This window comes from Gorilla gorilla, chromosome 7 (assembly GCF_029281585.2).
Source record: "Gorilla gorilla gorilla isolate KB3781 chromosome 7, NHGRI_mGorGor1-v2.1_pri, whole genome shotgun sequence".
Lineage (NCBI taxonomy): Eukaryota > Metazoa > Chordata > Mammalia > Primates > Hominidae > Gorilla > Gorilla gorilla.
The window spans coordinates 62,320,629-62,345,638 of record NC_073231.2 but is presented as its reverse complement, the minus strand read 5'-3'; the positions used below and the strand labels follow the sequence as shown (position 1 = coordinate 62,345,638).

General features: G+C 39.7%; 1 protein-coding gene across 16 annotated transcripts in view; it reads left to right on the top strand.

Moving 5' to 3' along the window:
- The window catches only part of FAM110B (family with sequence similarity 110 member B), a 154,424-nt gene that overhangs the window by 60,238 nt on the left and 69,176 nt on the right, over positions 1 to 25,010 (top strand). For 7 of the 16 annotated variants that reach the window (XM_004047058.5, XM_055349160.2, XM_055349161.2 and 4 more), the window contains one exon: positions 20,908 to 20,996. The exons of 1 other annotated variant lie outside the window; for it this stretch is intronic. The gene's annotated coding sequence lies outside the window, so the exon portion shown is untranslated. Of the gene's footprint in view, positions 1 to 15,575; positions 15,758 to 20,907; positions 20,997 to 25,010 lie in introns of those variants that run through there. 8 more of the 16 variants (XM_019032874.4, XM_055349159.2, XM_055349158.2 and 5 more) reach the window with 4 other exon arrangements.

The following is a 25,010-nucleotide window of genomic DNA, read 5'->3' as shown; positions in this document are numbered from 1 at the left end:
AGATAGACTGTCAATGAGGATAGACAGAAGATTGAGACTGCAAGAACAGAGCATTTGAGAGTAGGTGGGAGGATAGTCTTGGGAGCCCTTGGAAATCTACCTTTCCTGAGTGCACTGGGGCCAGTATGTTTGCAGCTAGAGGCTTGTAAGAGTTGATGGCAGGAGTGGGGAGAACCATGTCCCTCTAAAGCAAAAGACCTCTACCTGTAGATCTTTTTTTTATGTAAGTAATCCCTGTAGTTAATAAATTTCTTTTTTAGGCTAGTTTCATCTTTACTCATATATCTTAAAAATTAACAGTTATTTCATAGCACTTTCTCAGGTCCTATTTTTCTTCTTTTTTTTTAACCTGATATTAGAAACAGCTGTTTAGTATTGAATTGCTTAAAATGATAAGTAATTCTCCAAAGTGGTACCATTTTTTAAAAGATCCATACAGATCATGATATAACATCTTTGGGAACTGAAACAGTTATTCTTACCCTTGCTGGTTCCAAAAAGGACTGCAAGCAGCAACCTTTGAGAGTTTGGGTTTTCAGTAATTTATCTACTGTAGTGAGGACATTAGCCCAGGGGAGCCGGTGGAGCTTACCTTGTCACTGCGGCGAGTTAGCAGTGGGGTCAGAGAGCAGCGTGGTTTCACTGTGTACCCCCTGATTTTCAGTGCTAAAAGTCCAGAATAGCTCTCCACTTGACCTGCCATGGTCATTTGCTCAGATCTGACCAGCGGATGTGCAGTGCTGAGGATCTGGTTTTAGCAGACTGCGCTGGAATAGGTTTGAATAGGTCTACTCTTCTCATACCTTGATATGTCTTTTTTTGTCTTTTCTATTTGGGGTTATTTTCCTTTTTGGTATTTAAGTAGATACCACTCCTGATCTACAGATTATGTTTTAATTGATTTTCCTTAAACCTGTGGAGACAAATTGTTTTGTGTCATTTGAGAAAAACACATCAAGCTTTTCTCTGCTCCTCTTACTGTTTTGTATGTTTTTCAAAGCATGGCATTCTCAATGCCCTTTTGAAGTTGAGTGAATCAGTTGAGCTCTTATGTGACAGAAGTGACTTTTTTCTTCTAAGGTGCACGGGCCTTGTTGAGAGCCAATCCTAGTCAAATGAAGCATCCTCTTGTAAGTAGAACACTTTCTTTAGCCATCCGGAGTCACACATGGGACCCACTCTACTTCTAGCTATGATCAGCATTGACACCTGTTCATGTGCTCTGTGCAAGAAAGGATAAACACCCTCAAATCTCATGTTTCATGATAAAAATTAACGATTTGCGGAAACTGGAGAGAAACATTGACTGCATCAAAAGTTGTGCAGTTGGAGACAAAGGGATTCATATTTATGCCCTGAAGTTGCAGCTTCCAGTATTTATTAGAGATGGGATTCCACTTGATGTTTTAGTCTAGCCTAGGTCAGGGGTTGGCAAACTGTTGCCTGTGTGCCAAATCCAACCCTCTGTCTGTTGTGTAAATAAAGTTTTATTAGCACACAACCATGATCATTTGTTTATGTGTTGACTATGTCTGGTTTCACTACAGTGGTGGAGTTGAGAGGTCATAAGAGACTGTCCTGCAAGGCATAAAGTATTTACTATCAGGTTCTTTATGAAAAAGTTCACTAATCCCTAGTTTAGTATATATAACTTTTTTAAAAACTAAATTTTTCAGTCACTAAATAATTTTTGAATAATTGATACTTTTAGCTTTTATACTTCGTCAGGATGAGTCCATCTAGAAGATAGCCAATAGTTTAAAATAAGTGTAATTTAAATATTTGGCTTTCTAGTGCCATTTCAATTTCTGCAGGTTGTTAAAATCTATTTAACTTAAGCATAATGTAATTGTATAATAAAGTCAGACTAAGAGAGAGCACTGACATTTTATATAAAACTAAGTATTAGGTTGCATTTTCATACAGCCTGATAACATTTAAAACTAAAATCTTCATGAAGGCATAATTCATGTATCTGCTAAGTGCTCCCTTATAAATTACCCAAGATGACATGTTTATGGCCAAACATGAAGGTTGGATTTGCTTTGATGGAAATCACATGAAAACTTAGTTTGTTCAGGTTCATGTGTGCATGCATTTCTGTGAAAATTTCAGCGTTTCTTTCTGGTAGGTTAAATTGTCATACTAATGCATAGTTTATTTGAACTGATGCTCAGTTTTTTGTAGGCTTTTGGTTGTTGGTGTGTGTTCCAGTTTGGTAACGGGGGGTCCCCTTTCCCAGCGTTTTCCATCCCACCCCTGCTGTAACAGCAGGATGTAGTCACAGGGTCTGGAACTCTGCGTGCATATTCTCTCCGTCACTTCTTGTGCTTCAGGGACTCAGGTGGGACGCAAGGCCGAAAATGAGGAGGCCCTATGTTTTTAGTGGAAATGATCTGCCTTTCTTTCTGTCTAGAGCTGGTAAATGAGGGCAACACAGGAATGGCATTAAGTGCTGCAGAGTGTAATTACCACTTGATTTATTTACACCATGGCCGAAGGGTGAGTCCACTGCCACAACAGCACACTCAGCTGGGCTCCCTGGTCATGGGCTGCCTGGAGGGCTCTGCTCCTCTTTGCTGATCCTGCACTTGGTCACTACCCTCCTTGGTGAGAGCACCGGACAGACGAGCTCTCCAGGGTGATCTGGCTGGGACCCCTCGAGCACACACTATGGGCACAGATACAAAAGTGCTGGGCTTGTTGATAGAGTGAGAATTGTCAGACATGGACCTGCTCACTCATGTGTGCACAAACACAGGGCACATTTAGGCAGCTGAGCACAATATTTTTGGTAAGGCTGCCCTTCTGTATTTCCTAGACATTGGGAAATTAGACTATAATTTATTTTCCTAAAGAATATGGCTTTCAGGTTTTCTTATTTTTTTATACTGCTGTGAACCAACCTTAAGGATCCAAAATCTCTCAAACAGACTGTTTTAAATCAAGAATTCCCCTTTTCTCAGCCTCCACCCTTTTCTCTGTCACCATCTTAAGCCCCTAGGAAAGCCATGCAGTTCAGAAACAGTCATGTGGCTTCATGGTTCAAAGGCACCTCTTGGGTCCACTGCCAGCATGCTCCCAATTCCACCTCTTACCGGTTGGTAGTCCTGAGGAGGTTAGTTATCTCTCCATCAGTTTGCTCAACTGTAAAATGGTGACAGTAGTATCTGCTTCATGGAATGTTGCAAGGATTAAATGATTAATGCCTTTTGGCATGGGACCAGGCACATGGAAGTTGCTCAGTAAAGGTTAGCTATTCCTCGGCTGTCGCTAAATGATTCACCTGGTGCTTGTGTTACTTTGCTTCCTCCTGCAGTCCACAGGGGTGGCCTCCAACCTGCGTTGCTTTGACTTGTCCTATGTAGTGTCACTGAGACCATTTTGCCCCGTAGGGCCGTGGGGAGAGGCTATTTTGTCGTTGACATGTTTTAGAATTGTCTGCATGTGGCTTTATTATTGTTTTTTACATTCTCTACAGACAATACACGCCCTTATTAGTTGCAAGGGGATTGATTTCACCTTCTCTCCTCTTTTGAAGCTATGAAATTGCTATAGTGACAGCTGTTATTATTTAAGAAGTAGCTGGATCTTAATGAAATTATTTAACTTAAAGTCATATAGTGAGGAAGGAACAGAACAGAGAGTCAAACCCAAGATTATTTTTAAAGACTTCTTTGACCTCAAGATGCTTAGCTGTGAGTTTAAGAACGATATCAGAGACAAAAAGGAAAAAAAAAAGACAATTGTGAATATCACAGTCATATAAAGTATATATTAATTTCCTCCAGAAAGTGGCTTTATTACAAACGTGGGACAAATAAAAGAAAAATTGGTAAGAAAAAAGCTGAAGAGGCAAAAATACTAGTTGAAAACATAAAGAAAGATGTTTTAAGTCAATGTTAACAGCAATTAACTTTAAAATAAGGCCTATATATGAATAGGAAGAATTATTCTCAGGTCCTTATAAAATAATCTCAATATCAAGGCACAATATGACATTGAAATACATAAACTATAACCATCATAAATGCATGAGAGATTGAGTCATTTTTTTCTTTAGATATGCATGATATGCTACATTTAAATAAGACGTTGAAAGGTTCAGTGGAATTTAAAATAAAAATTATTAGGATGATCAAATCAGTAATAAAACCTTTTTTAAAACTTTATAGTAATACCATATTTGTAATGTTTTGTACAATAGGGTTTTTTGAGGTAAAATTTGTCAATCTTAAGTGTACAGTTTGATAAATTCTAACAAATATATACACTCAGGTAATCACCCTAATAAACATAAGGAATATTTTCATCATCCCAGCAAATTCTCTCTTGCCACTTTTCAGTTTTCCCTTTCTACCTCCAGAAGAAATCATTGTTCTGATTCTATAATCGTGAGTTAGTTGTATTAAAGCAAATGGAATCCTACAGTAACCAGTGCTCTTTGCATTGGTTCCTGTCATTTAGTATGATGTCTTTGAGATTCATCTTCCTCTTATATCAGTAGGATTGCTGCCTTTTATTGGTGAATAATATCCATTGTCTGGCTATACCATAATTTGTTTATCTGTTCTTCTGTGAATGGATATTTGAATTGTTTCCAATTGTACAGTTTGAATAAAGTTGCTGTAAATATTGTTGAATAAGTCTTTTTGTGGACATATGTTTTTATAGATCTTGGGTCATGCCCATGATTGGAATTGCTAGGTCATAGTGTAAGGGTTTGGGTAACTTTATAAGAAACGGTCAAAGAAGCTTTCCCATTAGCAGTGTGTGGGAGTTCCAGTTGTTTCACATCATTGCCAACATTTAGTATTGTCTTTTTCTTTTTAGTTATTTGGATGGCTATGGAATTGTGTCTTATTATGTTTTTAATTTGCATTTCCCTTATAACTACTGATACTGAGTACTTTTTCATATACTTACAGATCATTTGTGTTTGTGAAGTGTCTGTTCAAGTCTTTTGCCCCCGTTTTAAGTTGGATTGCTGTTCTTTTGTTATTGATTTGTAGGAGTTTTTTTTTTTTCTGGTTAAAAGTCATTTTTCAAGTATGTGTATTGGATATATTTTCTTTCGTCTAGTTTTTTCCTTTCTATTTTCTTAAGTGTTATTTGATGAGCAGACATTTTAATTTTTGTTAAAGAGCAGTTTATTAATTCTTTCAAAACAGTTGATGTTTTTGCAACTCTAGAACATTTTTACCTACTTTAAGTTTGCAAAAATCGTCTCCTGTTTGCTCTAGATGCTCTATAGTTTTAGTTTTTAACTTTTAGGTTTGTGATCTACCTCAGATTGATATTTTTGGTGTGAGGTAAGGGTCAGCGTTTACTAATTTTTTTTAATATATATCCAATTCCTTCATGATCATTTATTGAAAATACTTTAAATTTTTCATTGTATTGTCTTAGTGCCTTTGTTAAAAATTGATTGTATTATATATGTGGCTCTATTTATAGTCTGTTTCTTGTCTTTTATTGATATGTTGGTTCTTATTAACACTGAAATGTTGGGATTACAGTGTCTTTATGGAACAATTGAGCTGTCCTCTGGGGAAGAGGATACTTTCTTATCAGTGGGAACACAGGCAACCTACCTATCTAGATTCCTCACCGTGGCTCACATTTCCACAAAATGTGAAACATCACTAATGCATGATTCTGACATTGAATTTTGTAGGTGGAATGTGTTATGCAGTTGGATGACTTCAGTTTGTTCAGATATGAAAAATTTGGTGCAGTACATTTCATTTCACTGCAATTTAGGTCAGGGAATAATGCTGAAAAGAAATATGTATGAAGGCATGAGTGAGCACAGACTACAGAGTGGCCCAAAACTAATAAATCAGAAAGGAAAATAGATGAACTGAAATTCCGATTAATCTCACACAACCAAGACCAGTGAGACTGACCAATACTTTAAGTAACAGTGCTTTCATATTATTTTTCTTGGTTGCCAATGGAGTATTTTTTTTTTGCTCCCTAACATCTTCCCCAGCAGCACATAGCATACAGTATATTTTGGGAAACGGGAAATTATTTTGCAAAAAGTAAAATGACAGGGAAGAAATTCTCTGTAAATTTCATTGCTGAAAATGAGGAAATTTTAAGGAAAGAGATATTTACAGAATGAAAAAAGATCTTTCTTCTCTGTCCCCTTCTCTCAACCTATCCCAAGCTGGGATTTGAGGAAAGAAACCCTTGCCCACCAGTGCAGGGCCCTGGCTCTGTCACCTAGGGCCTCTCAAGCATGAGAGCTCAAGCAGTAGTCCTCATCAGCAAGACCCCCCATGACTGATGGAAGAGCAAAGCCTGTATGATTTTCTACTTTCTTTACCCAGAGAAGCCAGGATCCACTCTATTCTGTGTGGATGAGCTGCACCAATTAAGGGCAAATAAAATTAACTGAGAGCACCCCCTCCCCCAACATACACAGTATAATAGTATAAGAGAACACCAGCTACCATCTTTCTAAAGCCTGGCATTAATTTATATCACATGTTCAAATTGTTTCTATTCAATGACTATAGAAATAAATGTGAAGATCATGCTTACCCTTTGGGAGAAGATGGTTAAAATTATAAAAGCTTCTTTGGTCTGTAAAACATTGAAAATACCATCAAGCTATCAGGTGGACAGTTCCTGTTGTTGCTCTCTTGACCCCTGGAAGGGTTTTCTGCTCATCTGTCAGATACTTTGTGCCATTTCTTCCTATTACAGAATATTTCTGTGGCGTTACTTTAAAAGCCTTCTATATAATTGAGTATGCAAACCACTTGTGTAGGCTTGACTCAGACTTTATGATAAAAAACATTCATCATATGCTATCCCCTATAAGAGGAATTTAAACTCTCCTCTTCATTAGAAGGCCTGCCTGCAGTGGAATTAAAATAGCTTCTCCTGAAAGGGAGCACAGACTTGGTAAAGATCATGAGCAGTCATTCAAGAGGAATGTAATCGAATACTTGAAATTTAAATTAGCTTGTAATCTGACTTTGAAAATAAAGTACAAGAGAGACCCAAGAAAGTTTCCTGAAGGTGAATTAATGTCCTTCACACCACTTCCAGTTTCAGAGCTAATAGCATACACATGATAAAAGTAATATAGCAGTGAAACTTATCTTTCCCATGTGCTCCTTCTCCCAGGTCACTGATACTGTGCTTAGAAAAGGTGCCCTACATAGAGAGAACCCACATCTGCAAAAGCAGCTTTCAGACATCACCAGGGATTTACACTCTTCCAGTAATGTTTGGAGGAATAACTTCTTTTTATTGGGTCCATAAAGCATAAATTGTTAACCCAAGAAAGAGAAAGAACCTTAAATAAGTGACACAGATTTTCTTCTTTATTTAGAAACTATTCTGATGTTCATATTTTTAAAGGATTCTTTCTCTTCAAATAACTTTTCCTCATTCTTGAAGGACACGATACATTTTTTTTCTGTTAAAATCACCCAGTGGTAAATGCTGCAGCAGACTGATACTTCTGAAATGAAAAAGGTCCCATGGTTGTTACGGCTGCCTTTAGCAAAATTATATGATGAAAAATTGTTTCTTTGCTATAAAAGAAGACCATGGAAAAGCATCTCTGCATATATTATTGTATGTAAATTAGGAGAAATATAGGGAATCTAGATACAGAAAAATCATCACTGTTTATGCACGGCATAACATTTCTAAAAAGAAATTGGGGGTGATCGTTTTCAATAGAAGAAAAGTCTTAGCTTTACAGGTAATTACATACTTTATAGTATAGATGGAATAGAGCTCAGTTTGCTTCAAGGCAGATTTCTGTTAAACAGACTCCATTTGCACATTAATTTCTATTGTGGAACTTAAAAAATTGGTCTCTAGATATAATAAAACTACCTTTAAAATATACATATATAAATGGAAATATCTTTCTGACAAACCCATTGAACCATTATCTGTTAATGATACTGAGCTATAATTCACAGATATTTTGTACTGTGGAAGTAAAAATATAGCCAGGATAGGCAGACACACTGAAATATGATTGCTTTGCTTTACCTTATTTTAAACTCGATTCCCACTATAGTGGTAACAATCCATAAAATTTCAGAAACTTGCCAAGGTTCATGTCAATCTTGAATCATGCTAATGTTTCTAACTTTATATCCAAAGAAATTATTTTCCATTTTCCCCATCACTTAAACTTATTGGCTGCTTTCCAGACATTTGAATCTGGCCATATCTTCCAAGTATATAAGAATATCCTTACATAAAATGAGAGAATTGTCCAAATAACCAAGGAATGAAATATCTAGGCCTTCCTTAGTGATGAGGACTTGTACCAGCGCCAGCAGAGGCTTTCCCTAATGTCTAATAATAATCAGCAAATTGGCTGACAATTCTGAGCTGAACTTTTGGGTCCTAGCCTAATGGTTTGACTGATGGCTGGGAATGGTTAGCACATCAAAATCCTGTTTGCTGAGGCTGCTACTTACTAGCTGGTTAACAAAGCTGAGCTGCACCATGTAGGCAGGCAGTAGGCCAGATCAGATGACCAGAGCACGGGGCATAAGAATCTCTTAAGACCGAGACTTTAGAGGGGCCGCTCATGAAACATTTACCCCCTCCAGTTGTTACCTTTTCCTTGGGTGGAAGTGGGAAAAAAATACAAGTTTTTATTAACAATTTATATTCAGTGTTAATAATGACATAGTAGAAAAATTAAACAATTCAGACAGGTTGACTATCTTTGCCATGCAAAGATAAAAACTATTGATGCTGTAGCATTTGCCTCAGACCTTTCCTATGTGTATACTCAAAGAGATACAGCATATGTTTATACACACAGAGACTTTAACAAAACTGAGTCCTCATACATCCATTATTTGAAATGCTTGAAACAAGAAGTGTTTTGAATTTCAGATTTTTTCAGATTTTGTAATATTCTCCGAGAACATACTACTTCAGTATCCCTAATCTAAAAACCCAAAATCTGAAATGTTTCAGTAAGCATATCAATTGAGCATCATGTTGGTGCTCAAAAAGTTTTTGATTTGGGAGCATTTTGGAACCTTCATGCTCTACCTGTATACATTGATTTATAACTTACCTAATATTCAGCTATATTTTCATGTGGTAAATATTTTCCTATAATAGGACTTTTTGATAACTTTACAATGTTCTATTATTTTATTTATATGCTATCATTTATTTAACTAATTTGCTATTGTCAAATGGTAAGATTGTTAATTTGTTTTTGCCTTATAAAGGTGTATTAGTCTGTGCTTGCATTGCTATAAAGAAATGCCTGAGATTGGGTAGTTTATAAAGAAAAGAGGTTTAACTGGCTCATGGTTCTGCAGGCTGTACAGGAAGGATAGTTGGGGAAACCTCAGGAAACTTTCAATCATGGCAGAAGGCAAAGGGAAGCAGGCACATCTTATATGGCTGGTGCAGGAAGAAGAGAGATGGGGAAGGTGCCACACATTTTTAAACAACCAGATCTTGTGAGAACTCACTCACTGTACAGTACCAAGGGTGATGGTACTGAACCATTCATGCGAACTCCACCCCCATGATCAAATCACCTCCCATCAGGCCTCACCTCCAACACTGGGAATTACAATTTGACATGAGATTTTGGTGGAGACGCAGACCCAAACCATATCAAAAGGATACCGTGGTAAATGCCTTTCTCTAATATTTTTGTACATATCATCAATTATTTCATTTTTGGGGCATGTGATCCCAACTATTTCCTTAGAATGATATTTCCAAAATGGACAGAGGTAAAGGTATACACTTTTTTTTTAAATTTCAAAAGTTATTCCAAATTGCCTCATGGAAAAAGTTGCGCTTAGTTAAGTTCCAGAATTTCTAGATATTATTAACAAATTCTTAACAGTATAACAGTTTTCATCTGGGTTGTGCTCAGGGCATGAGGGTTATGTATTTATACTATATACATCTTTTTCAGGGAGAGTGTCAGTTTTTCTAGTATTATCTATCACTTGGCCTGGATGTTTTAATTTTGCCATCATCCAAGTGGGGAGAATTTAGATGATGTTTACTAAGTGCTAGGCACTCCCTAAATGCTTTATGTGTACATTAACTCATTTAATCCACACAACATCCTCCTCCAAATGTTCCAGATGAGAAAATTGAAGCATAGAAAAGTTAAGTAGTTTACAAAAGGTTACCAGCTAGAAAGTAGCTGGTTTGCGATAAAACATAATAAATGGCATAGAAGGAGAGACGTATATGGTGATATTTTTCTAAGAAGATAATTTCCCCCTAGGAGTGTCATTTAAGATATAACCCTCGAAGTTTTTATATGACTCTTATCGAGACAGCTATCCTTTAGCCTCTACTAATTTTAAAAGTTTCAGAAAGACCCTAGATGAATTTCATACCAAATGATGTTCTTTACTTACATACTTGTTTAGATTAAAGTCTAATCTTTCCAAGTGACTAGTGTTGAAACATAATTATGAACATTCACGGCATGCATACTTGAAATTCTTGCATGAATCTTTTTTTAAAAACAGCAGCATGCTTTACCCGTGCAAAATTATATGCCTTGATTTTGGACAGTAAGTGCAGAGATGCATTAAAGGGCTGGTGATGGGGTTGAATGGGACTACTTCAAATTATCAGAACCTCCATATAACTGAAACGGTAGACATTACGCTTTAGAAGACAAAACTGAAATTTAGGATATTTGCTCATGTATTGTAACTTAAAATTTTATAGGAATTATTCCACGGTCCATGTAGAAAGAATCCCAGGTCCTTTAGATAGTACAGAGATGAATAATGAGGTAAACACTTTCATAACCTAGAGGATGCCTACTAACATCTGAAAACATGGTATGATTTGAGAACAGAAGGGAAGCTAAAGTCTTAGGATGACTTCTGCAACAGAATTCATAGCTCTCATTAAATAATATCTATTTATGATTATAATACTAATTATTATAGGTTGTAATATGTCATTATTATGGCTTTATTATATATTAGATTAATCATATCCAGTTACTATGCCCATGGGATGATTATTAATAATTTTTGTGTGTGGGAATGAATTGAGTGTTAGGAATGAATTGAGTCTGGAGTCGCTGAGCAAGTCCTGTAACCACCCTGGGCCATTTCCGTATCTGTAAGTGAGAAGGTAAGAATACCTACCCAACAGCATTTTGGGGATTCTCAAAGCAGATACTATATGTGATGTTTCCTTTGCAATTTTAAAGCCGTGTTCAGGTTTAGTCATTGGCATTGTTGAATCTGTCTCCTTCCCTGGTTTGGAAGGTCCTTGTACTCCTCATCCTGACACAGCATTTGGCAAATGATAGGAGTAAATAAATACTAGTTAAATGTCATTATGAGGACAGGGAGGAGGAGCCGTGATGACAAGGAAGTATATGAGAACCATGTTCTGGCCCCAGCATGAGAGTCCTAGTAACCTCTTTAATTCATACCCCTTCCAGAGCCTCGTAGTACCCCGCCCCCTTCACCAGTACTATAAAAAGCAGATCATTTGAGGGAGAACAAAAACTAGGCTTTGAGAAGACACTCCAAGATACACAACTGACTTCTAAACCGAGCCCTGCAGAGAAGACTCGTGCAGTCTGCTCAGGGCTTTTGTACCCAGCAAGGTCATTGTCCAACACTATTATCCCTCTCAGTGGGCGACCTCCCTGAGAACTCACACTCGGTGTTCGGGGCTGATGCACAGGTACTGGGGAGATGCTGAGGACCTCTTCAGGCAGTGAAGCTGCCTCACGGCACAGGGATGCCAAGTGTCTGTGGAGGAGCTGGGGCCAGGGCTGCTGCCCATGGCTTTTGGAGCAGCAGGAGTGACTTCCAGCAGCCAGTTTCAGTCTGTTCCAGGCCATACAGGCCACAGCTGAGTAAGTGTCCGGTATGCCACACTCTTCACAAAAAAAGAAAGACTGCTGTTTGAGCGTCAGGAACAGAAAAGGAAGGGGCACAAGCTGCCCGGACTCTTGCCCGCTAGTTTTCTTGCCCCTGGTAGCCAGAAGGAGACTTTCACAGCCTGGATATTCTTTTCTTTTCCTTGGTGTGGGGTGATCCTGGTGGCTCCCCGGACCTGGCTTGCATTGACTGGGGAGCGGATCGTTGGTTTCTCTGCCTGCAGTGACTTCATGTTGTGGCTTGAGGTCCCCGATAGAAATGCTGCTCAGCACTCAGCCCTCCAAGCTGCCCTCCACTCCTTATGTGGGCTGGGGCCCAAGGCTCCTGCTGGATCACAGCTCAAACGCCGGTCCTTTAACATCAGCCGCGATAGCCCTACGTGCAGCCAAGCCTTCTTCTCAGGCCCTGGTGCTGTTCATCAGAGCAGAAACAGCTCTCCAGGACCCTTCTCCTTAAGATAGTGTTTGACCAGCAACTGAAACCAAGATACTTCCTGCCAGAATATTATGATCTCTCTAAAGTTACCCGGAACCCTGGCTTTCAACAGAATCATTTTTTATACGTGAACCCTAACTTTTTTCCAAGGGGAAAAAGCTGTAACAGTTGTAACAATTCTATGTGAAAATTCTGGAAACACAGCCTCATTTTCAGTCTCCAGGGTTAGAGAATGAGAACAGAACTTGAGGAAATCCATGCAATGAGGCAGACGGTTTCTGTAGTGCCTGCTCCTCCTTGCCAGTACAGCAAATGTAAAAAGTACACGTCTGCATTCTCTGAGCCAGGAAGAGTAGATGAGGGTTTCGACTTGGAAGGTAATGGGAATCTACAAAGATCTAGAAGGAGAGAAGCTGTGGTCAGACCCTCAGGGAGCTTGAGCCAAACAAACCTTTTCCTCCTCTAGTGTGTGTGGTTGTGTCTCCTCCTTCCTCCTCCATCCACTGCCCTCTGCCAGCCTTTCCACGACCTTCACAGCTCTTGAATATCTTTTGCCACACTCCAGCTGAGGAAGCCAGCAAACCTGCTTCAGACTTAGCCAGATCCTGCACCCCTCTCATGTGAGCATCCTGTGCTGAGCTGCAGTTTACCTGATCTTTATTGCTTATTTGTTAATCACTTAATGAGCACTCCCGCGTTACAACAGAAGCTCCTTTAGGAATCAGAATGCTCTGTTATTCCCTACAGTATTTCCAGGGTGCAGCACAAGTCCTTACACATAGTAAGGGCCTAACATGATTCACTGAGTAAACAAATGATTTTTCAGAATCAAAAGTGTATTGACTGAAGTTCAGAGACAAGAGGACTCATTCCAGAGGTTGTATACATAGGCCCCCCGCAGCCAAGTGGCAATGAGAAAGATTCCCAATGAACTGTTACTCAGTTCCAAAACGAATACTGGGTCTGAACATGTTGAAAGATAAGACCCAAGAAAGGACAGTAGCTTTCTTCTTTTAGAAAGTGTCTGTTTAATGTCTTCTACTAAACAGGCATGAAACAAATTAATTAAACAGCTTTTTCAGTGCCTATTTTGAGCTAGCAGTCTGTTAAATTAAGAGGAAGGCAGAAGCTGTTAGATGTTTCCTAGAGAAATGCCTGGAAGTGTTACTAGCCTGTATCCTGGCAGCCTTCAGGGAGCTGTGCCTTAGGCCAAATCTCTGAAGCCAGTTCCTCTTGGAGTTTTTACCTCCTGGTAATGGTGATTGCACTCTGATAATTCACTAGGATGATGCTTCAAGGTAGCACACACAGCTCTCACTTTCTTTAGCCAATTATCTCCATCATATTTTTTTCAGGGTTTGCATATGTGTTTGCATTCCAGCACAAGTTTTCACTCTTGAATTTATGGACCATGAGTTTCTGTGCTTTCCCTTGAAGTTTATGGTCCATGTCATTCCTTTCACCGGTTTGTTTCCCAACAGTTTGTGGTACACAAAGATTGGAGGATGAAATGCCCCTTCGCCAATAGTCCTGTTTCTTGGCTACTAATTAATCTGGTTCCTCAGAGCAAATCATAATGCCTCTTGAGCATGTCAGCTTTTTGTAAAGTTTTTTTAGCTAAAAATCAAAAAAAAAAAAAAAAACTACAGAAATGGGAAGTTTGCATTTTATCTTTGATCTTTGGAATGGAATTTGACTGGTAGAATATACCCACTTGTAGGAAATATGAAAAAAACCATTTAACATTTACAGATTTGATTAGATCAGCTCAGGACTGCTAATTCTGTAGAACACATTGAGAAGAAAGAAATTAAGGGAAAAGAAGTAGATAAACAACTCTCAGAACGGAGAGTTGCATTTGACTGGCTGACTTCTCTCCCTTTTCAACATAAATTTGTCATTTTAAATGTAATCCAACTCCTTCTAATTAAAACTTTTCCCAATTTATATTCCATAGAAAACATTTTTAAAATTTATATCATTAATAAAAATAATTAGAAGCCCTTAATTTCCTGAAAATTTATTTTTAAGATAGCTTTGTATAGAATCAAGTGAAAGTAGTGACTATTATGTATCTAAAAAGAAGTAGGTGAAATAATTTGCCTTATAACAGTGAATACCAATAATGGTTCTGTGTGATTAATCAACCCTACCATTAGCTTCTCAGCCTTCATGGCTTCTGAATAGTATTTCTGACAGAACTGTACGATGGAGACATGTTGAGGTACCCTCTTGAGTGCTGTGATGCTGGAAAGAAAGGGAGACAATATGGAGTGGTTGAGATCACTACTACTCATAAGAGCTTAGTATAGAACCCAGAATCCACCATGTGCCAGGCCCTGTGCTAAGCACTTACAGCTCATTGTCAGTAACTCTTCGAGGTGGCTCCTATCATTGTCTTAGACACAGAAATGCAGTTACTTGCCCAGGGTCACAGAGCTAGGTAATGGAGATCCAGAACTTTAACCCCGGCAGTCTGGCTGTGAGAATGCATGTTTTTCACCCACGTATGTATCACAGGATTTGGCTTCTAGAAGTAGTTTGGCCGTTCAGTTGTGTAGTGGCCAAATGTGTTTAATTTTTCCTTTTACAATAACTTCTGAGATCCCTTTTCTGTCCCTTATAACTGCGAATTAATCACTGTAGTCAAGATTATGATTTTTGACACCTTGATTAGCACTTTTCCACTATAGATAGAAATTTGCATGGTATTTCCAACTATATTGAAGAGAGATTAATTAGCACTTTATGACAAATATGTGGCAAATTGTTAATTAGGGTAAATAAAGTAAGACTCAGATTTTATAGCACCACTATTATTTTCACAGTATCAATTTTATTATTTATTCTTAGTGCTGGAATCTGATAAGCTTAAGTAAGCCGATAGTGCTGTACATTTATTTAACCACTCTTTGTTTCTCTAGATTTGAGGAAAATAAGAACACACTTTAAAAATCACTTATAGTTTATAAGGTGACACATTAATCCTCAAAATGACAGGAAATCGAGATGATTTTGTCTATGAGGTTTAATTTATTAAAATTGAATTTTCTCCTGTGCTTTGCTCCAATGGCTCTGTGCTAGCAAACCAGCTATAATTAGATTACCAGCCTGCTAAACGCCGGTGACAGCCTGCGTCTCAGAGAGCATGTGCTGGATTCCGCATGTGCCTTTTCCTCATTGGTTGGTGGCGTTGCTGCTCGCCCGTGTGATAGGTTTCCACAGTAATCTTTATGCTGCATTAGAGACATAGATACAGAGGTGCTGTACTGTGTTCTTGCAACGGTGGAGGTGCTCGGCTGGTAACGTTAAAGAAGGAATAAGGCGCCCGACAGAATGCGTTCGTCTTTGTTGTGGAGCATCAGCCGTTAAGGACAGCCAGCTGCTGTGGGAGGTCAGTGAAGGAGGCTCAGTTCATGGTAATTACTTAAGTCCATCTCTCACGAAAAACACGGCCATGCGTGAAATGAAGTATGTTCATCATGTCATCTGTTTAATCTGATCTTGCTTTGTTAATACCATGGGTACTCCAGCATTCCAGATGAAAATACATTCTCCCGCAGGCTTGCCTGGTAAACAGCTACCCTGTTTATGGTATTCACCAAGGAATAATGTTTTTACCTGGATTCAAGAGTGCATGTGTGTGCTTGGGAGTGATGCTTACCGGCTCGCTTCTGTTTTGGAATGCCCAGTGTTGCATCAATTTGGGTGTCTTTGTAGGTGCGTTTCAGTACCCAGTAGACTTTGTTTGCATTGAGTCCACACTGTCCTGAATAAGGAGCGATCAGGAAGAATTTAGTGAAACACACTCTAATTAGGACAGGGCAGTGACTTTCCTGATGTTGAAGCTGTGCCTTAGCAGAAGTAATGTGCTATTGTTTCTTTAAAGATGTGTGCAGCCTTCATTTTGGATGGTTTTCTTTGTCTCACCTTTTGTAGTTTTTATTAAGCCTTTTGAATACAAAGAGGGTTAACATATCCCATTCTGCCAGAGATATTTAAAGTGTATATTTAGCTGTGCTTGAAAGAGAAATTTTCATCTCATGGCTTTGTTTAGCAGGGACATTGAGTTAGGAGTTGAAACGAAGTCGCAGGAAGGTGGGGTTCTTACCACTTACTTTGTCTACTGTTTGACAACATTTTTATTTCTATTAATTTTTGCCTGAAAATTGATAATCTTAAATAATCTGGGATTTAAAAAAATGGTACATTCTAAAAGAAAAATATTTAAATGGGCAAGGCTGAGGTTCAAATATCCCAAACAAATGCAGCATGAGTTTTTCCTTTTCAGTGTCCCTTCTCCATAGTGTCCTATTTTATACCAAAAACGCCTTTGTTTTTACTTATTCATCAAACTTAAAAATTGATGTCCTTCCCATATCAGACTGTAGAGTCCACAGAAACTTGTGTATTGAGTCACCAGTCACATGGCTGGCTGCCAGCCACCATGCGTCTGCTGTCACCAGAGCCTTGCTGATCTCTGAAAACCATCAGGAATTATTTCTCTGTTCCTGAAAAACTAAACGTTGCAATTTTAATGATTTGTTCAAATACCTGCTCTGATCTAGAACTATGTTCTGGTTAAAGGGGTTCAGTACATTCTTTGACAGAGTAAACTTCAGAGTACTTACCAACCGTGCCTCCCGCCCCACCCCACATTTCCTTCCAGGTCCATCCTGGCAGATAGTAAGTCATCCAGTACAAAATGCATCCAAATAACATTTTTAAGGGGAAAAAAAGGAATATTATGAAAGCTTGCCATGAATTGTAATAGAGTATCGTCTATAATAAGAAAGTTTGATAGTTGTTGCTTGTAATATGGTGTCTTTGTGACTTGAACCAGCTGGCGGCATTCTCAGGTTTTAGACACCTTGTGTGGTGAAATGAACCTGGGAACAGTCGTTCTACTTCACATTCCACTTCCTTGATACAAACCACGCCTGTTCCCGTTGCAGAAGGCTGCATATCAGTAGCGGAGAGTGCGGTTTCAGTGAGAGTGGTTTTGCTCTTTCCAGAAGTCCAGGCTCCTCTCTCGTTTCCCTCCCTCCCTCTGCCTGCTGTGCTCTTCTATGTGGACGTGCAGAAAAACCTTTCTGCGAATCAACAGTTAGGCTTGGACACTCATTTTGGGAAGGATAAATTGGTGTGGATCCATCTCTCTCTCTGTGTGTCTCTCTATCTCCTGAAATGCTCCCTAAATCGCCTTAGTCTTAAATAATTTCCGAGAAGGTTTTCTCCACTGTGAAAGCCTTGGGCACACATAAACATTGTCTAGAGTTCCTTTTGGGCAGAGCCCCTTTGAGGTGTGTGTCATGGAAAGATGTAGGAAGTAGCTCTAAGTGATGTCAAATCCCTAGGGCTGGGTCTTAAAGACTTTCTGTGTGGAGGAGGAACTTTTTAAAAAATTTAAATATGAATGTATCTGTGTAATGTGTAATGCAACGGTATTATGATATCCCAAAGGGACTTTTAACATACACCAAAGGGGCTTTTTTATAACAGAATTAAGCAAGTGTTATTTATGTTTTTGCAAAGTAACCAAAATATGTGCTTTTATCTTCAGATGTATCATGTCTTAACTTTTGAAAAACTAGATTAAGGAGACTCTTTACATATTTCTGTGACAAGAAAATAAAAAGAAAGTTTTTGGACACTTTAAAATGTTGTTCTTTTTCCTCGTTAAAATTCTGTAGGTCTTTACTGATGACATTTCTGACCAAACAACAATAGGTCTATCAGCATAAACATACATATCATATTTTAAAATCAAAACATTTTCTGTTATAAGGGATACTTTCTAATGTTTTCTCCTGAGGTCTCAACAGGAAAAGTGGTCACCAGTTTAAAAACTGAAGTCATTCCATAAAAAATATGATGTGCCGCAAAGTAACTGGGCTGAACAAGGTGTGGAAAATATTTGTGAAGAGGAAAGAGAAATGGGTAGTGCATGAGATTGCATGTAAGAGTTTCCGTGGCAATATCTATAGGTGGATTTGTGGCTGGTCACTTGGCATCTGTCATAATCCAAAAACCTGAAAGATATTTGTCATTAGCAATTGATAAATATTTCAGGGTTGACCTGTTAAAGTTGCCTGGATTGGAAAAATATGTAAAGAGATATTAGGCCTCTCATCTAAGTGTAGTTATTTTTCACTGTAGTATTCCATGATCATGGACTCTTAACCATATGCTAAGCTCTGTGCTAAGCTTTATCGAGAGAAAATAGAAGGCACAGTCCCTTCCTGTAAGAAGTGACTACTGAGGAAGAGAAGCAGCTAAATTAATAATAATAGGGCTGCACGAGGCAGACAGAGAGACATAGTTTGGTGATACCAAGGAGGGGCAACCAGTTTTTTAGAAAGGGGGTGAGGAGTGCCAGGGAGGGCTTCAGGAGAAGAGAGATGGTACCCAATCCAGAACTTACTATTTCCTGCCCATCTTGACATCACCTTCACAACTCAGCATTAAGTTGAAGCTGGCATAGCTTCATATCCTGTTTTTATATTTTTTATTGACTTCCATACATGTAAGATATCATTGCTCTTCTCCCTGCTAACTCTTCTCAGAATACACATTAGGTTGTTGCATGGAAATATGTTAATAGATTTACATCATATGGGAATTGAAGTTTTCTTTAACGTATCCAGAATTTAGAAATGCATCTTAGATAAATCACCAAACACTTTGATTGCTATTATACTCTTAAGTAATTTAGTGATTGCTTTTGGAACTGTTTGCATTGGCAGGAATTGTCATTTCCTCTTGGCTGCATGTAGACTCCTGAAAGTCATTTATCTTCTATGTGCTCATTAAAGACAAGCTTGTAAAATTTGAGACTGGATTGTAACACTTGGATTTCACCTTGAAGGCATCTGCTTTTGTTACACATTTAATTGGATTTAAATTTTAAATCTTGACAAATTTGGAGGGGAAGTCCACTTTAGGGGTCACCTATTTGCACAAGATCTTGCCACCAGTAAAATCTCTACCTGGAAACAGATCTTGCATTTCTACTCCTATAGGTCCTGCAGTCAGGAAATCCTCCTAATTCTGTCATGTGTTACCCTAGCCTGGCTTCCACACTTACTTTTTCAAACCCTGTAAAATGCGCAGCCTTTACTTTTCCCGCCCTCCGGACCCCACCCCACTGCCTAAGCTGGATGGTAGTCCCTTAGAGCAGCTCTCTGACCCAGCGGACCTCCAGGACAGGAAACAATTCTCTTCTGTTGCTCTCTTAACTCTAACTCTGGTTTGTTTTTTCCCTGTCTCCTTTGCTACCCCCCTGTAAGTAGCTATTCTCCAACGCTCTGGCCTTCATCAGCTTGCCTGTCCATGCCACCTGCTTTCCATCGGTGGGCCCGTCCATTGCCACACAGTGTCCACCAATCCCCCACACTCACAGCCGCACCAACCTCCTGTGCCTTTGCACAGCACGGAGAATGGCACTGCTGCTCCCCCTGCTGCCTGGAATGTGCTTCCCCAGAGAGCCCGTGGCTTGTTCCCTCACTGCCTGCAGGATTTCACTCTAATGGAGCCACCTCAGTGGGACATTCTGAGATAGTATTTACTGTATTTGTTTATTTCTTTAGTTTCCCCTTTCTGGAATATAAACTCCATGAGATCAGAGGTTTTTCGTCTTAACCCCCAGAGCCTTGAATAGTACTTGGTCCACAGAAAGTGTTCAGTCAGTACCTGTTGAATGAATGAGAGAATTAATGATTCCTGGCATGGGGGTGCTACAGTGCAGATGAACGGTGCTCCTGGGGCAATCAAGAGCTTTGCCCCAGCCAGCCGGAGTGGTGCTGCAGAGCCCCTCACCTTGAATGGGCCTCAGTTTCTGTTTCTGTAGATGGGGAGTGTGTACCAGGGACTCTGAGGCCCCTTTAAACTCTTACCACTCTTTCACAGACCTGGAAGTAAGATATGATGCCACATAAAATGTTATTTATGCAACTCATCACAACTTGATCCTATATTCTTCTTTCTGTATAATTGCTATCCATGGTTAAATGTCTGTTTTAAAAAAGAAACAATAGTTGAAGTAAACAAAATAGTTTCCAAATGAAGTTGTAAAAACTATTGCATTTTGGTGTACTGACATGTTTGCTATCTTTTTTTTTTAATATATTGATCAGTTTCTATTTTTATTATTTTTGAGACAGAGTCTCGCTCTGTCACCCAGGCTGGAGTGCAGTGACATGATCTCAGCTCACGGAAACCTCCACCTCCCAGGTTCAAGTGATTCTTGTGCCTCAGCCTCCCAAGTAGCACCACCACACTGAACTAATTTTTGCTTTGTGTGTGTGTGTGTGTGTGTGTGTGTGTGTGTGTTTTGTAGATACAGGGTTTCACCATGTTGGGCAGGCTGGTCTCCAACTGCTGCCCTCAGGTGATCTGCCCCCCTCGGCCTCCCAAAGTGCTGGGATGACAAGCGTGAGCCACTGCACCCAGCCTGTATTGACTAATTTTTAAAAGAATTACCACTGTCTGTTGCTAAATGTATTTAATAGCCTGCCTATTTTTATCAAATAAAAAGGCAATAGCAATCTTTTCTTCCTTTGATTTTTAGCAGTTTCCTGCTGCAGAGAGCATTTTAAGAAAGGACAGCATTCCTGTGACCTCTGCCTACCATCCATAAAATACTCATTCCCCTCTCAGGTAAGCATATTGCTTTGCTTTGATCCATTCTGAGAAGGAGGTATTGATTCTCTATGAAAACCTGTGTCATTATTGCACTAAGACAAAGAAGCTGAGGTTTCAGATATTTTGCTGTCTGGCAATAAATAAATAAATAAATATATATTTAAAAAATAAAATAAAATAAAATCCCCACTTTTTGAGGTCCTTGCCAGGACCAAAGTATCGGTGATGGCCATTTGCCATTCCAAGGGGTTTCATGATACACCTTCTACATATCAGCTAGTTATTAGTTTGTTAAATGCTGTGTGCTATTTATCAGGTAATCTCCCAGGAGTTTAGAAGTCCTCTGTGTTTTAAAGAAAATTTTATTTTTTGTCAATGATGGGGTTTTGCCCTGTTGCCCAGGCTGGAGGGCAATGGTGTGTTGCTCATTGCAGGCTTGAACTCCTGGGGTCGAGTGATCCTGCTGCCTCCAACTCCTGCGTAATTAAGCCTATGAATGTGCACCACCATGCCTGGCTAATTTTTAAAAATTTTTTCATAGAGATGGGGTCTCACTATGTTGCCCAGGCTGATATTAACTCCTGGCTTCAAGCAGTCCTTCCACCTCGCCATTGCAAAGTGTTGGGTTTACAGGCATGAGCCACCTGGCCTGGTCAGAAGTTTACTGTCTGTGCTTGGAGAATGAGATGGTGGTGCAGGATCAGCAGCAAGGGCACTGGGAGTGGGTGACCCGCAGAGATCTTTGCAGGCTGGCCCCTTAAGGGAGGCAGAGCCGAGAGAGCAGAACTTAAATTCCAGTCCAGGAACTGAGACTGAGGGGGTGGAGCATCTTTGGAGGATGGCCGACCAGCAGGCCTGGGAATGGCAGGGTGCTTTTCCCCACGTCCCCACCACTCCCAGGACTCCTTTCGGGTCCCCACAGCTGATGGAGAGCCTGGGAACATTTTTTCCAGGTCTCTTCCTACAGCCAGGCCATCTTCCAGGAAAGAGCTAAGGAAGTGGAAGAATGGTGGGGTCAAAGTACAGATGATTCCCTCTTTTATGGAGGGACTGAGAACTCAATAACACCAAATGAGGAGGTTAGAAATGTTTAGGAAAATAAAGAAGCTCTCCAGTTACCTCATTTCCACCATGAGTTGAAGAGTGTAAAGAGCAACCCTCAGGAGAACAGAGCCTCAGCCTCAGTGCCCACATTCTGAGTGGCCCCATGCTTGGATTTGATTGACAGCCTTCCTCTAGCTTCCTTTCTAGCATCCATTTGTAATGTACTCTTGCTTATATAGTAAGCCATGTATTTTGTAATTTATTATTACTGCATTATGCAGGATGTTGTCAGGTGATATGATCTCTTTTCTAGAACCTAAGAATCTAACTTAGGCTGACAAATAAGAATCAGCCTGTGCCAGACAGAATTCTGCGATCTGTAGAAACAGGAATTAAAGAGAAAGCCAACAACACCCCTCAGTGCTATAACCTGAAGTCTCTCACTCTTATCGCCATCTTACTTATCTTCTTATCTCAGATATAAGAAGCTCTGATACGAAAGCTGGGGGCTCCTGTTGGCTGGAAGGAGGTTTGCATCTGCCATCGCCAGCACTTGTGGAGCTGAGGTTGTAGAACTGTACCCGAGTGCAGGTGTACTTAGTGGGGAATACTTTCCAACAGGCCCATGCTTTTCATTCTGCACCATCCTAGAGAGCTGAGGGGTTTCGTAGGACATGGGACTTGCAGTGCTAGAACTGGGAAGTCAGAGCAAGCCAGGACATGTTGCTCCCTCTTGTGATCCCACCACCCCTCCTCTCTCTTGTACGTGGCTGCGTGATGATCTGCTCACCAGGATGGCTGCTGACTGCAGTTGAGTTTGCAGCCCTAGTGGCCAGGGAAGAACTACAGAGTTGAGTAGACCTGGCCTTCACCTCAGCTTGTCTGCTTAGTAACCAGTTGGATGGACTGGGATGGTTTGCTTTATTTCTGTGAGCCTCAGTCAAGTAAGAAGAACAGCAAGGCAGTGGGGGTGTAGGGAAAGTAACAAGACAGAGCAATGGAGATACCTGATATAGCCTAGGTGCACAAGAAGGGGTAGGTCCCTCCCACCATCAAGGCAAACCATCCAGAGAAGACAGTCAGTTACCTTCACAGGCATAAGTAACTGACTTGAGCTTTATCAGTACTATTATTTACCTAGATCAGGAAAGTTAGAAAGAACTTAGCCATGTGACTTACCAACACAGTGTCAGTTGGGTTGCAGGTGTAAATCCTAACCCCGATACCTAATTCTTAAATAACCTTAAGTCAATGTGTGTAAGTTAGTTCGAGTTGTTTTTATATCAGTTTTCCCATAAATAGATTGAAACATTTTTAAAAGTGCGTTAAAGAATGTTTTGAAAAGCATAATTTGTTTCTTATCTGTATCCAAATGTTTTTAACTTTCAGGTTATTATTGCATTTAAAGTTTATTAAAACATTTTTCTTTCCTAGATTCTTAAATTACAGATAAGCAGCCTTATGAATTCATATGCATTATTATCGCCATTAAATTTTCACTGCTCTCAATATGTGAGTTTAAGATTACTTTGTTTTTAGAGAACACACTGGGTCTTTTTAAAAGTGGCTGCTTGTTTAAGGAAACTAAAAGGCAAATGAAGTCATGAAATAAAATGATATTGTAATGTTCTTTTGGTCAAACCTTTTGGAGTTTGTTCATCCTAGAATGTGAAACGTCCTGAGTAGTGTATATATGTAAGTCATTTTTAAAGGAATACACAAACACCAATTTCTATGCATTATGCATATAATTACAATTTCAGGAAATAAGCTTGAAGACTTCCTTTGTTTTTTGTTTCTTGTTATCTTATTCAAACTTAAGTAATTGATAAAGTCAGTTTCTCCTTGAAGGTTTCCTTTTTCAAAACTTCTCTCCAGATTTTTGCCTTTTTTTTTTTTTTTTTTTTTTTTTTGAGACAGAGTCTGGCTCTGTCACCCAGGCTGGAGTGCAGTGGTGCGATCTCGGCTCACTGCAAGCTCCGCCTTCCGGGTTCACGCCATTCTCCTGCCTCAGCCTCCCAAGTAGCTGGGACTACAGGCACCCGCCACCACGCCCGGCTAATTTTTTGTATTTTTAGTAGAGACGGGGTTTCACCATGTTAGCCAGGATGGTCTGGATCTCCTGACCTCGTGATCCGCCCGCCTCAGCCTCCCAAAGTGCTGGGATTACAGGTGTGAGCCACCGCACCCAGCCAGATTTTTGCCTTTTTAATATGGTGCGTGCTAGATACTTGAGAAATTGCTCAGAACAACAACAACCCTCGTGCATTTATTTTGCATGTTAAATGGGCCTCACCAAAAATGCTTGCTGGTTTTCCCCAGACACCTTTTTTTTCCAACTCGGTGTTTCCTAAAGCTGGTCCTCCAGAATGAGAGGTTTGTACCTTGTCAATGACTCATCGTCCTCTCATGCCAGCACCCCTGACTTTTGCCTCTCCCCAGATCAGCTGTTTGCCAAGAGAATGACTCAGAGATCAGATTCCAGCAATACAGTCAGGTGTGGCTCCTCTGAGGCCATCTCAGCTGACCTTGAGCAAGGTCTTCTCAGGAATCAGGAGAGTCGGCACGACAGTGAGACCTACTGTGCCGGGAGCCAGGCTTGCTTTCTGCTTTTTTAAAAAGAGGAGGAGGAAAGGGCATTCTCTGGGAAAAGAAGCAGGGATTTTAGATGTTTTCTTTTACTTATTCACAAAAATTGTATACGCTTCTCTAAGGGTAGATCTAGGGATAGTCTCCCTCATACTCAGAAGAAAGTATAATTCTGTTTTTGAGGATTTAACACACATTTATTGTGAAGTTCAAAAAATTATTGATTGGAATTTAAATTGTCAAATTGCAGTAGGGTGTTGGTGGCTTACGCTTGTAATCTCAGCACTTTTGGAGGCTGAGTTAGGAAGATCACTTCAGACCAGGAGGTCAAGACCAGCCTGAGCAACACAGTGAGACCCTGTCTCTACAAAAAAAAATTTTTTAAATTAGCCAGGT